General features: G+C 35.8%; 1 long non-coding RNA gene across 7 annotated transcripts in view; it reads right to left on the bottom strand.

The window, feature by feature from the left end:
* LOC106513568 (uncharacterized) overlaps window positions 1-12,071 on the bottom strand; it is a 201,579-nt gene that overhangs the window by 124,890 nt on the left and 64,618 nt on the right. For 2 of the 7 annotated variants that reach the window (XR_001309804.1, XR_001309799.1), the window contains one exon: window positions 5,236-5,278. The exons of the other annotated variants lie outside the window; for them this stretch is intronic. This is a non-coding gene — a long non-coding RNA (uncharacterized LOC106513568). The remainder of the gene's footprint in view (window positions 1-5,235; window positions 5,279-12,071) is intronic. 7 annotated transcript variants of the gene reach the window in all.

Here is a 12,071-nt window from a genome sequence, read left to right on the forward strand (position 1 = left end):
GCTCAGGGCACCTCCAATCTCATCCCACACTGCCTATCACCTCCTCCATTTTACTGAGTGTGGATGCTCCACAGCTAAACCCTTCGCTCACACACAAACCCACACTTCTCACGAGTGGCTCTGTGGTTTGGGAGGGGCATCTTAGTGATTCTGTTTTATTTATTTATTTTAGATTTTTGGCAGAACATTTGAGAGTTCTCAGTCAAATGGGGGAGCTGGGCAGTRGTTGAAAAGATGTCACTGAGCGAATGTGTGATGAAATGATGCTGACGCTTTCAAATAGCAGGTCTCCTCCTTTCAAAGCAGCTTTTGTTGCTGGAAACCTCAGCGGATGGCAACTATTTGTCCCCACAGAGCAATAAGTGCTGCAGTTCTGTTTTACTCATCTAAATTATTAGATTTATGCTCTTCTGGTTTGTCTCACACTGTAAAAGAAGAGACTGTAAAACAAAATGTTACCAATTCRGATTTTTTTTTTCATTTTAATCAACTGTAATAGTCACTTGCAAATAAAAATGGTCAAATTTGAATTTTCAAACTCTCAACCTAAAAGAAMGATAAAAGCTGAACTGAAGAGACAGATTTTGCAGCCAACGTCCTTCAGGTCAACAGTTTATCTGTTGCATCCATCAGAACAACAAGTTTCCTTCTTTTGAGTCAAAAATACAAATAATTTTGTAAAAGTTGACATTAGAAACTTTCTGGACACTAGCAATTAGGGAGGTTTTGGTTTAGCTAAGTTTACCCATCAATCAAAATTCATCCACAGATTTCAGATCAAGTTTTAGTCATTTCTCATTATGTAATAACTGGTAATTAGTTGTTATTTTTAAGTATAGTTTGTAGGGGTGCAACGATACAGACAATTTACAATTCGGTTCGATACTTTAATCTCACGCTTCGATATTTTTTCGATACAGAAAAGAGAAATGTCCATGCCCTTTTTTAACTTGTAATTTATTGAAATTAATTATGAACATTTGTTTATCCTCAAACGTACAGCTTTTAAATAAAATGTTGCTGAAACAGCAAGTTTGTCAGTGGATCTGTGCTCAACAATGCAGCCTAGGTGGAGTAGTCGAACACAGATCCACTGATCCTTCAACACAGAGCGTCTCACAAGCTGATAAAATAATAAAATCTGTATTGTTTGATACATAGTGTGTATTGAACGGTTCRATACAGGTACATGTATTGTTGCAGCTCTAATAGTTTGTATTTTCATTTAAACAAGATCACATTTAGCTTAATTTGTTGTTTAAGCTAACTATATTTTATTAACATAGTTGAATGACACGAAGTATAAACTAGTTTGGATTTACCCGTTTTATTTATTAAAACTATGCAGAAACTGTTCAAATTTACATTACTGAAAAGCTACAAATGTAAATATGATTTTTTTTGCTTTGAGAAAATGTGTGTTAAAATAACTGAGGAATAATGTAAAAATTGGTTCAAGTTTGATTTATTAACTGTGATTTAGTTGGAACATTTACGTGAACTTTATARTCTGCAGCAGTTTGGTTTTTACAGTGTATTATTCTTAAACGAACTGCTGCAGACTGTAAGCACGCACGCAGCCCACACATCTGTGGCATTTCCCCAAGTAATAAGCAGCTCGGTGCAGCTAATTAACAGATACTGTTACAGTTTTATTTATGTCATCACGATAATCCAAAATAAGTGGTTGCATTTGTGAGGAAATCCACACTATTTGCTCCCACATTTTTCATCTCGTTCCCATCTGAGGACAAGAACAGATCAACAGCAGGGATTCTCCCTGAAGTTTAGAATGCACCATTAAAACTCCACATCCACAGCATCTATCAGCTGATGTGTAGGTTTTGACTAATGGGAGTTTGGACCAAATGTCTAATGAATGAGTTAGTGTTTGGGTTTTTAATTAAAAGAAATCCCATTCAGACTAGCTGGAACCAGAGAATTCTTTGATGTTGTGGGCTTAAAAAGAAATAATCACCATAATTAGAGCCAATTTTTAAAACTATTCTYACTTCAAATCTAGTCAGCAGCAATGCAGCAACATTATTATTTTTTTAATCAATAGCTGCCAAGCGTGCATTTCTAACCAAGCCCACGAGTGATGAATGTAAAAGTGTTTGTATCCCAAGCTGCGGAGTTTAGATTCATTCTCACCGCAACAAAGAAAATACATTTTCAGCTGCGCACGAGTCGGAGCATAAATAATACAAGTTGCACAGTGGTGCCATGGTCTGCAGTCTGATGGAGCATGCTAATCTTCTGTACTGAAGCTGCTTCRGCAGGAGCAACAAGGCAATTAGGTTCAAATGATGTTTCATTTACTCAATCATCCAGTTTCCCCCATCAGACAGAAACATTAATTAGTCTATGGGGCATTTTTCTTGGAAATTTAGGCTGCATTTAGTTCTTGGGAGTAGAAAATGGATTTAAAATAAACGGCATGTTTATGTTTTCTCCAGCTTCTCAAAGCTTACCTGGATTTTGGCAAAAATGTGAAGTAATTTATTACAGTTGTCAGAGTTTGATCTAAAACATCTCTTTTATGGACATCACCACTGTTAACATGTAAATCCCAAATTTTACCTACAAATGTTTGATTTATTGACACCTTAAGTATTTAAATATGAGCAAACGATGGTGTTAATTGTGTGCATTGAGATAAGACTTTCTTCCATATGTTTTTCAGCACATATTTTGTTCTACAGTTTTTTGTGCYGTTTCTACAGTTTATATGAAAACGTTCAGCTCCTTCAGGACATTTCAGCTGGGATTTTTGATACTTCAGCAATTTATGCTTTTTGAGATATTTTGCTCTTTAGGACATTTTTAGTTCTCATGGAAAATGAACGAAGCTGTCTGCAACATCCTTAAAATCCTTCAAAATAGTTCAACATTTCCTGCACTTYATACCTTTTGTTCCAGCTGTGCCGTTTTTTAAACTTATGCGACATTTAGCTTCCTTCAGCTAATATTACCTTATTTTCTGTTTTGTTAGTCACTCTGTTAATGACTTTTTTGTATAACAAGCTTTTTAGGCTTTTTTACTGTTTTCTGACATTTAATTCAGCCATTTTCAGCTAATGTTAGCCTTTTTAGCTAAATTCCCACTTTTGTAATTAGTTACTTTTTTCCCCCAGCTGCTCAATGCAGCAAATGTGCTCTTTCTGCTTCTTTGTGTTAGATTCAGGCCTTTCAGTTACTTTTCTGCTATTTCTCAGKATTTTTGTACAACAAAATTTCAAATTTTTTGTTTCGCTTTTAATTTTTTTCCCATATCCAGCAGTCASAGTGTGAGGGGCGGGGWAGTCCATCACAGGGACACAGAGACAACTATTCAYTCTCTCATTCACACCTAGGGACAATTTAGAGTTATCAATTAACCTAAAAGTCATGTTTTTGGTCTCTGGGAGGAAGCAAGAATACCTGGGAAGGACCCACGCTAGGCCCCCTAGCTGGGATTTGATCCGGCGGCCTTCTTGCTGAGAGGCATCRGCTCTACCAACTGAGCCACCRTCCTGCCCAAATTCTCTAGCTGCCATGGAGCTGGATGTCGGCCTCGATTAAAGATAAGAGTCTCACATAACCATGGCCCACAGGCAGGGTGTGGATCTTCTAGGGCTGGATGATAATTAAATAACTATAAAAATGGCAATAAACACATGTTCAATTTCACTAGTTGTTAACTGCTAATGGTTGATAACTTTCTGATGACCTATCAGCTAAACACCATGAAACTGAAGATTCACTTTCAAAATAAAAGCTTTAAGCTGTTAATAAACAACAAATCTCCACTAAAAAAGAAAAAAAAAACCTGTCTTGCTTTATTTTGAAATGTGTAATCCAATGTTTCTTCTCCCCCCTKGCTGGCACATTCAAGCGACAGAGCGCTAACTTGCTGGACCGGTCCACCATTCTAGGGTTAATATGAAATTAATTATTGATTTAGGATGCTGTTGCACTGAAATAAGGCATCTAAAAACTSAAGAGGGGGGTCAATACGACACCAAGAATGAAAGGAGAAAATGAGTGCAACAGTCATTAGTACGGCAGTAGTTCAGATATTTTAAGTTTGACAAGAGTCAGACCAGTTTCTAAACCTAATTAATAATTATCATTATCGACCGATACGACACACTTATATCTTGATCAGTTTGTCAGTCGTAATCACCCAGTCCCAGAATCTTTCAAATAGAGTCCGAGATTCGAATCCCCAGTTCACGCACTGCAAAAAAAAAAAAAAAAACTAAAAATAAAAACTACCAATGTCACGTCTTCAGGGGTCCTGACTCATCCTTGTCCATCTCACTGTGCATCCTATGTCCTCTCTACCCCCTCTGTACCTTTTCTCTAGTGTCTCCATGTCTAACATCCGTCCACTATCCCTCCTCTGGCCTCTCTGTCATCATTCAACCTGTGTTGTACCTCTGATGATCTCATTTCAACCATCTATTAAGAGTATAGAAATGCTTTATGTAGTGTGTAGAAACAGGAAGCTGTAGAAATGTGTGGCAGTGGATAAATGAGAAAATCTGTAAAGAGCCTTGCACAACCAGGAAAGGTTATCCATTTATTACTTTTAGAGTTTCATTTAAGTCCGTCTGGTGGTTCATGAGATATTTTGCTAATGGTGCAAACACACACAAGAATAAACCCTCATTACTGCGTTGCCTCGAGGCATTCATTTAGTAAAGGTGCCCTGTTTCTCTTGTGCAGATTAATTATTGCTCCATAACTCAGCAGAAGATGATTCTGTCAGGAAGCAGAACGTTTCTTCATCCCGAGCCCGACTCAGAGTTCCCCCATCAGAACATGCTGCACTTTMACACTTTACCCAGTGACGCCACTGAACCATCAGCACATCACATTAGATTCCCTCACCGTACCTCCGGGTCATGACTTGGATTTTTCCTCCCTTTTATTGCATTTTTTTTTCCCTTTCGCCCCTTCGTGACGTGTGGAAGTGACTTCAGCAGAAAATGACTTCCTGTCGAATCCATGTGGCTGAAATTGTTCCCAGGCATCAAACCTGAGTACAAAGTCTGCCAACAAGCTCCAGGAGCCGAGGCTGGGAGAAGAACAGGAGTGCAACAACAGGCTCATGATGATGTATTTTATATGTTATATCAGCGAAACACACGAGACCCTGTGCTCAGTTGCCATGGTTTCACACAGCTGACCATTTGCTAGTTAACACTTTTCACACTGCCAGCATGATGAATGGAAAAAAATAATAACCTTTTCTAAACAGCTCCTATTACAGCGGTGCGAAAGGGTCACTCTGAAGGAAAAAAAAACATGGAAGTTTCTTTAAGAATAAACCGTAAATGTGGATTAAAGTGTCAGTTTTACTGACATTAAGTCTTAATTTAACTGAGAGAAAAGCAGCAGTTTAATCGACAGAAAGTCAATTTTATTGACAGAAAAAAAGGTCGACTTTCAAGACTTCAGCTGGAGGAAGTGAACCCTGCTGATTTGTTTATTTAGGAGCAACAATGCCTTATTRTGTGAAGGCTGAAAAAAATATTCACATTATTGAGATCGTTTTTTTCTTCTGTACCTTTTTCTATATTTATCTTGTTCCACAGGTTTTGTCTCATTTCAACAATTTACATAGAAAACATTCAGCTCTTTCAGGACGTTCTGGCAGTTTATACTAGGAGATATTTAGCATTTTCAGCYGTTTTTCCTCATTGAAAATGAATGAAGCTGTTTGCGACATCAGTAAAACTCTTCAAAATGTTTAAACATTTTTTACTGTACTTTTTACCTTTTGTTTCTTATGCTTTGTGTGTATTTCAGCTTCATTTGGCTTCTATTTTGCAGATTTTAGCTTTTTCCTTTCCATTTGTATCCATCATTCTGACCTTTTCTGCTATTCATCTGCTAATTTCAACTTTTTATGCTTCTTTCAGCTGCTTTTTGCTATTTTCATTTTTTGTGTGATTTTAGTTACTTCTTAACTAATTCACATTTTTTCATGCTAATTCACCTTTTTGTAACAAATTCAGCTTCTTATTGCAAACAGCAAACATGATCTTTGTGCTAATTTTAGCTTCCTTCAGCTTCTTTTTAGCTGATTTTAGCKTTTTCTTCTGCATTTTTGGAAATCATTTTGACCTTTTCTGCTATTATTTTGCTAATTTTCACTTTTTTGTGCTTCCTTTGGGTATTTTAAGTTTATGTGCATCTTTTAGCTGATTTCTGCTATTTCAGCTGTTTTTGTTATTTTAGCTACTCTTTAGTTAATTGCAGATTTTTCAGCTTAATTTGCCTTATTGTGATAAATTCAGCTTCTTATTGCTTAATTCAGCAAATGTGATCTTTATTTGTGCTTATTGTGGCTTCTGATTTGCTGATTTTAGCTTTGTCTTCTGCATTTTTGGCCATCATTTTTGACCTTTTCTGCTATTCTTCTGCTAATTTTMACTTTTTTATGCTTCTTTCAGTTTTTTGTGATTTTGGTTACTTCTTAGCTAAATGGAGCTTTTTTGCAGCTTCATTCACCTTTTTGTGATAAATTCAACTTCTTATTGCCTACTTCAGTAAACATGATCTTTGTTTCTTTGTGCTAATTTCARCAACTTTTAAGCCATTTTTAGGCTAGTTTCAGCTTTTTTGAGATATTCAGCAAAAACCTTTCAGCATTAAGCATTTACATTGTATTTTTGCAGGAAATGCACYTTTTCTTGTTGTACTGAATCTAATATATTTTTTCATAAGCTTCAGACAAAAATACAATTTGGCAGTTGACAAACAAGTTACTAAATGATCCACAAACCCAATTTACGATATGTTTTTAATAGTAAATCTATAATATAAATGAAAAAAATTTCCCAAGAGTCCTGAAACCTGATAGTCAGGAGGATTTAAGTTAAAACCTAAATGCACTCGAGGTTTGCTCTTCTGGTTTGTAGCCAATAGGATCTGCATTGCAACACACAAACAATATATTGAAATTACACAAGCAGCAAAACAAACAGTATGACAATATGATTCACCTCCTAATTATTGTGATACAAAATTAGATTCATCAGTTAGTGCACTACAAAACAAAGAGATGACTCAATGTCATTTAGCCTGATTTACTACCCTAAAACTATTCAAAAAATAGTTTTTTTTTCCAAAAAACAATTATGAAGCCTGACTCACAAGGCAGCAAATGAGGTCAACACTTTATAACTCAGCAGTGAGCCACATTTTTATATCCAACAATCAACTCAAGTTAACCTTTTAAAGACAAGTTTTTCACAAATGTTGACTCACCATTGTAACAATGACAGTACAAGTGTTACAAATACAAGTCTCGTGGTATGTGCTGCTGATTGTCATTACGTTCTACTTACGTCATCAAATACTGTAGTTTGTAATGAAGTCACTAAGTTCAATGGAGGTGTGAATAGAAAATATTGAAAAATAAACAAAAATAAATGAAAAAACTTATGGGAGTAYTTTTATCTTTCCTACAATGTTATTGTCTCTGCTACAGTGTTTATTATAACTGCATAAAAATGTTCAGTAATATAAAATAGATGATGACATCATTTAGCAGCTTTCAGAATGGCCAGTAGTTACTTTCCTTACAGAGGAAATGGCATCCATGTATGTTTTGTAGGTACAGACACTATTTTAATTTAGTTAAATTAGACGTATCATGCTTATAAAATCTTTTTCCACATTTAAATCATTCAGTTTGGGTCTACATAAAGTAGAACTGCAATGCTTTGGTGTAAATTCCTCCTTATTGTAACTCCACAAGCCCCACTTTCACCCCTTTTCTGAGGTGTGCCTCAGATCAACTCGATTTGAGGCTGCCTCTTTAAAGAAACKCTTTACTTACAACTACATTAAAAGATGTCAGCAATATAAAACTTATTCAGCCAGCCTTACATGTTGGAACCAGTGTCTGACCCAGAGCAAGATGAGAGTAAAGACCATCAAACTATAGTTGCTGAGTCCAGACCTCTCAAATTCTGTGACTTAAAACTCTGCATGTTGAAAAATRTGATCCAAACAGAATATAATATCACTGAAGCACTGSGAGAAACTAAATTCAAATTTTCTGCCTTGCTAAAAGCTATGAGCGCACACAAAAATGAATTTAATGGCTAAAAAAGTGGATTTTGCAGGGTATGTCCCCTTTAAACTAAATTAATTTTGAAACTGTTGGAACTGAGGACCAGGTGTCAATATTTTCACCCAAATGTGATGCAACACATGAACGTGGCATCTTATTTATTCAAATAAAAATGTGGCCACGGATGATACGTGGGACTTGATTAATTCGTCGACAGGGCTGGATTGATGGCACRCAGGCTCACTTGGATAGCACGGCATCTGTAAGTGTAAACAAATTTTAATTTGAATATGGTCGTCTGTGACATTTTTTCTAGCAGAGGCAGAAACGGTAAAAAATTGGCGTGAAGCTTGGATAAAAACACAGAAATGTGTTGTGGAAGAAAGCTAACAGCTGTAAAAGGAGAGAAAAAAYGATCCATTTAGTTGCTTGTCACTAATAAGACACGGAGTTAGAGATTCGTGTTTCTTTAAAAATCTGTTTGCCCACTATGAGAGGCTGAGTTAATAAAAATAATGAGTTTGTATAGTTAAAACCATAGCTGATTTGTCAAGGTGTTAAAACAGTTATTGTGCAAATGTGATTGTATTGATATTTACCTCTCACTAATTCTCRTTTTGTTTGGACAGAAATGTTTGACCTTTAGTAGCCAACCTGCGACCTTTATTGATTTCCAACATTCACGCCTTCCAAAATGTCAACTCCTCAGTATTTACAGCTGACCTGCTTTAGCTTAAACAGCTCTGTTTGTGCTGATCTTTTTGGCTTCAGCGCTCACATCGATCAGCCCAGCTTGTCGCCTCTCTGCACTCATTTAGAAAGCACAGATTGGGATGTTTGTAGGTTCACAGGAAAGTCAGTGTCAGTGAAGTTCCTGAGATGTGTGTGTTACTGTGTGTTACTACTGACCTGTGAAGAGGCTCAGCTGTCACTCTTCAGCGGGCTCATGCAGCGAAATGTTCTTTTTAAAGTTTGTTCAAGACTGAATCACAAACTTGAAAAAAAAAAACGTCTTAAATACTTTTAGTTCACAGGTTCAATAATTATTTAAGATAAATACTGTGTAAAGAATGTACCAATTTAAATATTTAGAAATCTAAATGCCCACTTTTCATTTTTATGCCAGAATTTTACACCAGTATCTAATAATGAAGTTGTAAGAGTTTTGATCAAAGCTTAAAACTTAAGTGCMTTTTCACTACATCTCTCACTCAGTTTTTATATTTTATTTTTTGAGGAATCGTCACACCAGGCTCTCTCAATGCTAGGGGTGCAACGAAACAGAAAATTCACAATTCGGTTCGTTTCAATACTTTAGTCTCACGGTTCGATATTTTTCGATACAAAAAAGAGAAATTTATATGTCCTTTTAAACTTGTAATTTAATTAAATTAATTATGACTATTTGTTTAACSTCAAAAGTCCAGTTTTTAAATTAAATGTTGCTGAAACAGCAAGTTTCTCAGTGGATCTGTGCTCAACAATGCAGCCTAGGCAGAGTAGTCGAACACAGATCCACTGATCCTTCAACACAGAGCATCTTCAGAAGACAAGYTGATGAAATAAATTTTAAAAATCTGTATTGTTCCATACAAGTGTGTATTGAACCTAAAGCACTGTATTGAACAGTTCGATATGGGTACATGTATTGTTGCACCCCTACTCAACACCGATCAAATTTATAAAATGTTAGCCATTTTTGTGTTTGTAAGACAAAGTGGCCATATGTTAGTCATGATAAATTTTGCTGGACAATAAATCGTCTCATAAATTATCGCGATACACGATATTGTTTGGAGACTAATGACCCCATACCTCCACACTTTGTGAAATTTATGTACGTAAAAAAAGTTACAAACTGACCTGAGCCAAAGTTTGTCAAAACAACACACAACAGCAGTTGCTGTAGTTTGCAGAATTTACACAAGTTTACAAAATTATGTAAAGTTAGGGATGGACCAGGAGTGGAGTTTGTGAAAACAACACAACAGCTGCTGATTCTGCAACATCCCTGCCTACCTACCTCTATCCAAGCCGGCACAATCTCAGGTCAGACAGCCATGTGTCGGGTTAATTCAGTCGCATTAAAATGGTCAAATTATCAAACATTATGGGATGTTTGGGCATGTTGATCATACATCGTACAGAGGGCAAAATTAACGTACAAATACGATAATTATTGTGTCTAGCAATGCTTGTGGTCCATGAGAAAAACATTATGACCCTTTCATCTTTAAACAATAATCTGTACGGATCCTGAAAATTCACAATGTTTAAAAACTCATAACACCACCAAGTCCTGAAGACTGATTTCAACATATTCTTGTGTATAAAAGTGAAATAATCAGAAAACAGTCAGTAAATTTCCAGATAGTGTTTATGTTGTGCTTCATCCTTATCTGTTCCTGCAGTTTCACACTTTGTATAAAGCTCCATCCGAAAATTATCATTCCAGATCCAAACGTTACAGATAATTAAAAAGTTAGTTTGGATAAAAACACATGAATGTGCGGCTGTTGCTGAATATTCATGAAGTTTACAGGGAGCATCATCACACTGGCCATATGGCTGAGAGGAAACTGAAAGCACGAGACCAGAGTGGGCAGGCAGCCCTGAAGAATCTTTAAAAACGTCACTTTTCCAAACATATTTTCATCCAGAACTATTTATTACAGTGACATTTTACTACAGTGGGCACCATGAGCAAACTCACAAAAGAAGAATGTAAATGTCATTGCATTCACAAATTAAGAGATTTTGTAACACCACTGACAACTGGACTGTTACACACATTGTGACGTCTCAGTCAAAAGTTTCAGGACTTTTGTTCAACATTTCTCATTAAGGACAATGTTTCCAACATCATTTAGCTCCCACAGCCTCACCAGACCTGCTGCTGGAAAACTGCTGACAGGAAAAACTGTTTTTAGACCAGAAGTTATTTTTACTACACATCACTGCCCAGCAGCTAATTTGCTTCATGGGATCATTTCTTTATGTTTTTTTTTTAATTGTGCCTGGGTAAATACAGATAAAACAGTGATGTCAAAGTATTCACATTCATTACTCAAGTAGAAGTATAGAAAATACCAGGGCTGTGTATGTGCAAGAATTTGCAGATATGATACATATCAGGGGTCACAGTATGATATATTACAATATTTTGCTAAGCAAGGTGATAGATTGATATTTTCTCTAAACAATTCCAGTTTTTAAAAACTCAGGATAAAAGCACGCCAGGCATTACAAACATAAAATCTCCAGTTTATTTTTATGCTATCAGAAGAACAATGAACAACAGTGAGAACTGTATTTGWATTTCACATTTCTTTTTACAACATCCATTAAACCTGAATCAAAAATCGATAGTCTCAGGAAATAACTATTGTGATATTTCAGAGTATCAATCATCAACAGCTTTATTGAACTACGTATAAAAGCATTTAAATTGAAATATTTAGTAGCAACATTGCATGTGTCTTAGGGGTGCATGATATATCGGCATTAACATCGGTATCTGACGATGTTTGTCATTTTTTAGAATATTGTTATCAGTTCGATAAGTAAAACTGGGCCAATATTAACGTCGGATATTGATTTGCCAATTTTTAGCTTTGTGTTTCTGTTTTGGGAGGGGGAGTGTTTGGTCGAGTGGGATCTATGCGATCATGATAGTGAAGCTGTGCAGCCAGGAATAACTGAAGTAGAGAGACATGTCAGCAGTCTGGTTGTTTTTTTTAATGATATTGAAAAAAAACCAAGTATTTTGGAGCGTATATGTATATAAACATCTTGTGTGATTGTGTAATATCAATAAATGTTGGTAAATATAACAAATATTGACAGATATCAAATTTTCATATCATGCAATATTATTTTTCATCTTATGGCCGATAACTGATATTTACAAATTATTTATATACATWTATGCACAACTACACTTGTTTTTTTCTCAATACTCTAAAAAATTGAAAGATATCTTGGCCATGTCTACATG

This window comes from Austrofundulus limnaeus, unplaced genomic scaffold, assembly GCF_001266775.1.
Source record: "Austrofundulus limnaeus strain Quisiro unplaced genomic scaffold, Austrofundulus_limnaeus-1.0 Scaffold13, whole genome shotgun sequence".
In the NCBI taxonomy this organism is placed as follows: Eukaryota; Metazoa; Chordata; class Actinopteri; order Cyprinodontiformes; family Rivulidae; genus Austrofundulus; species Austrofundulus limnaeus.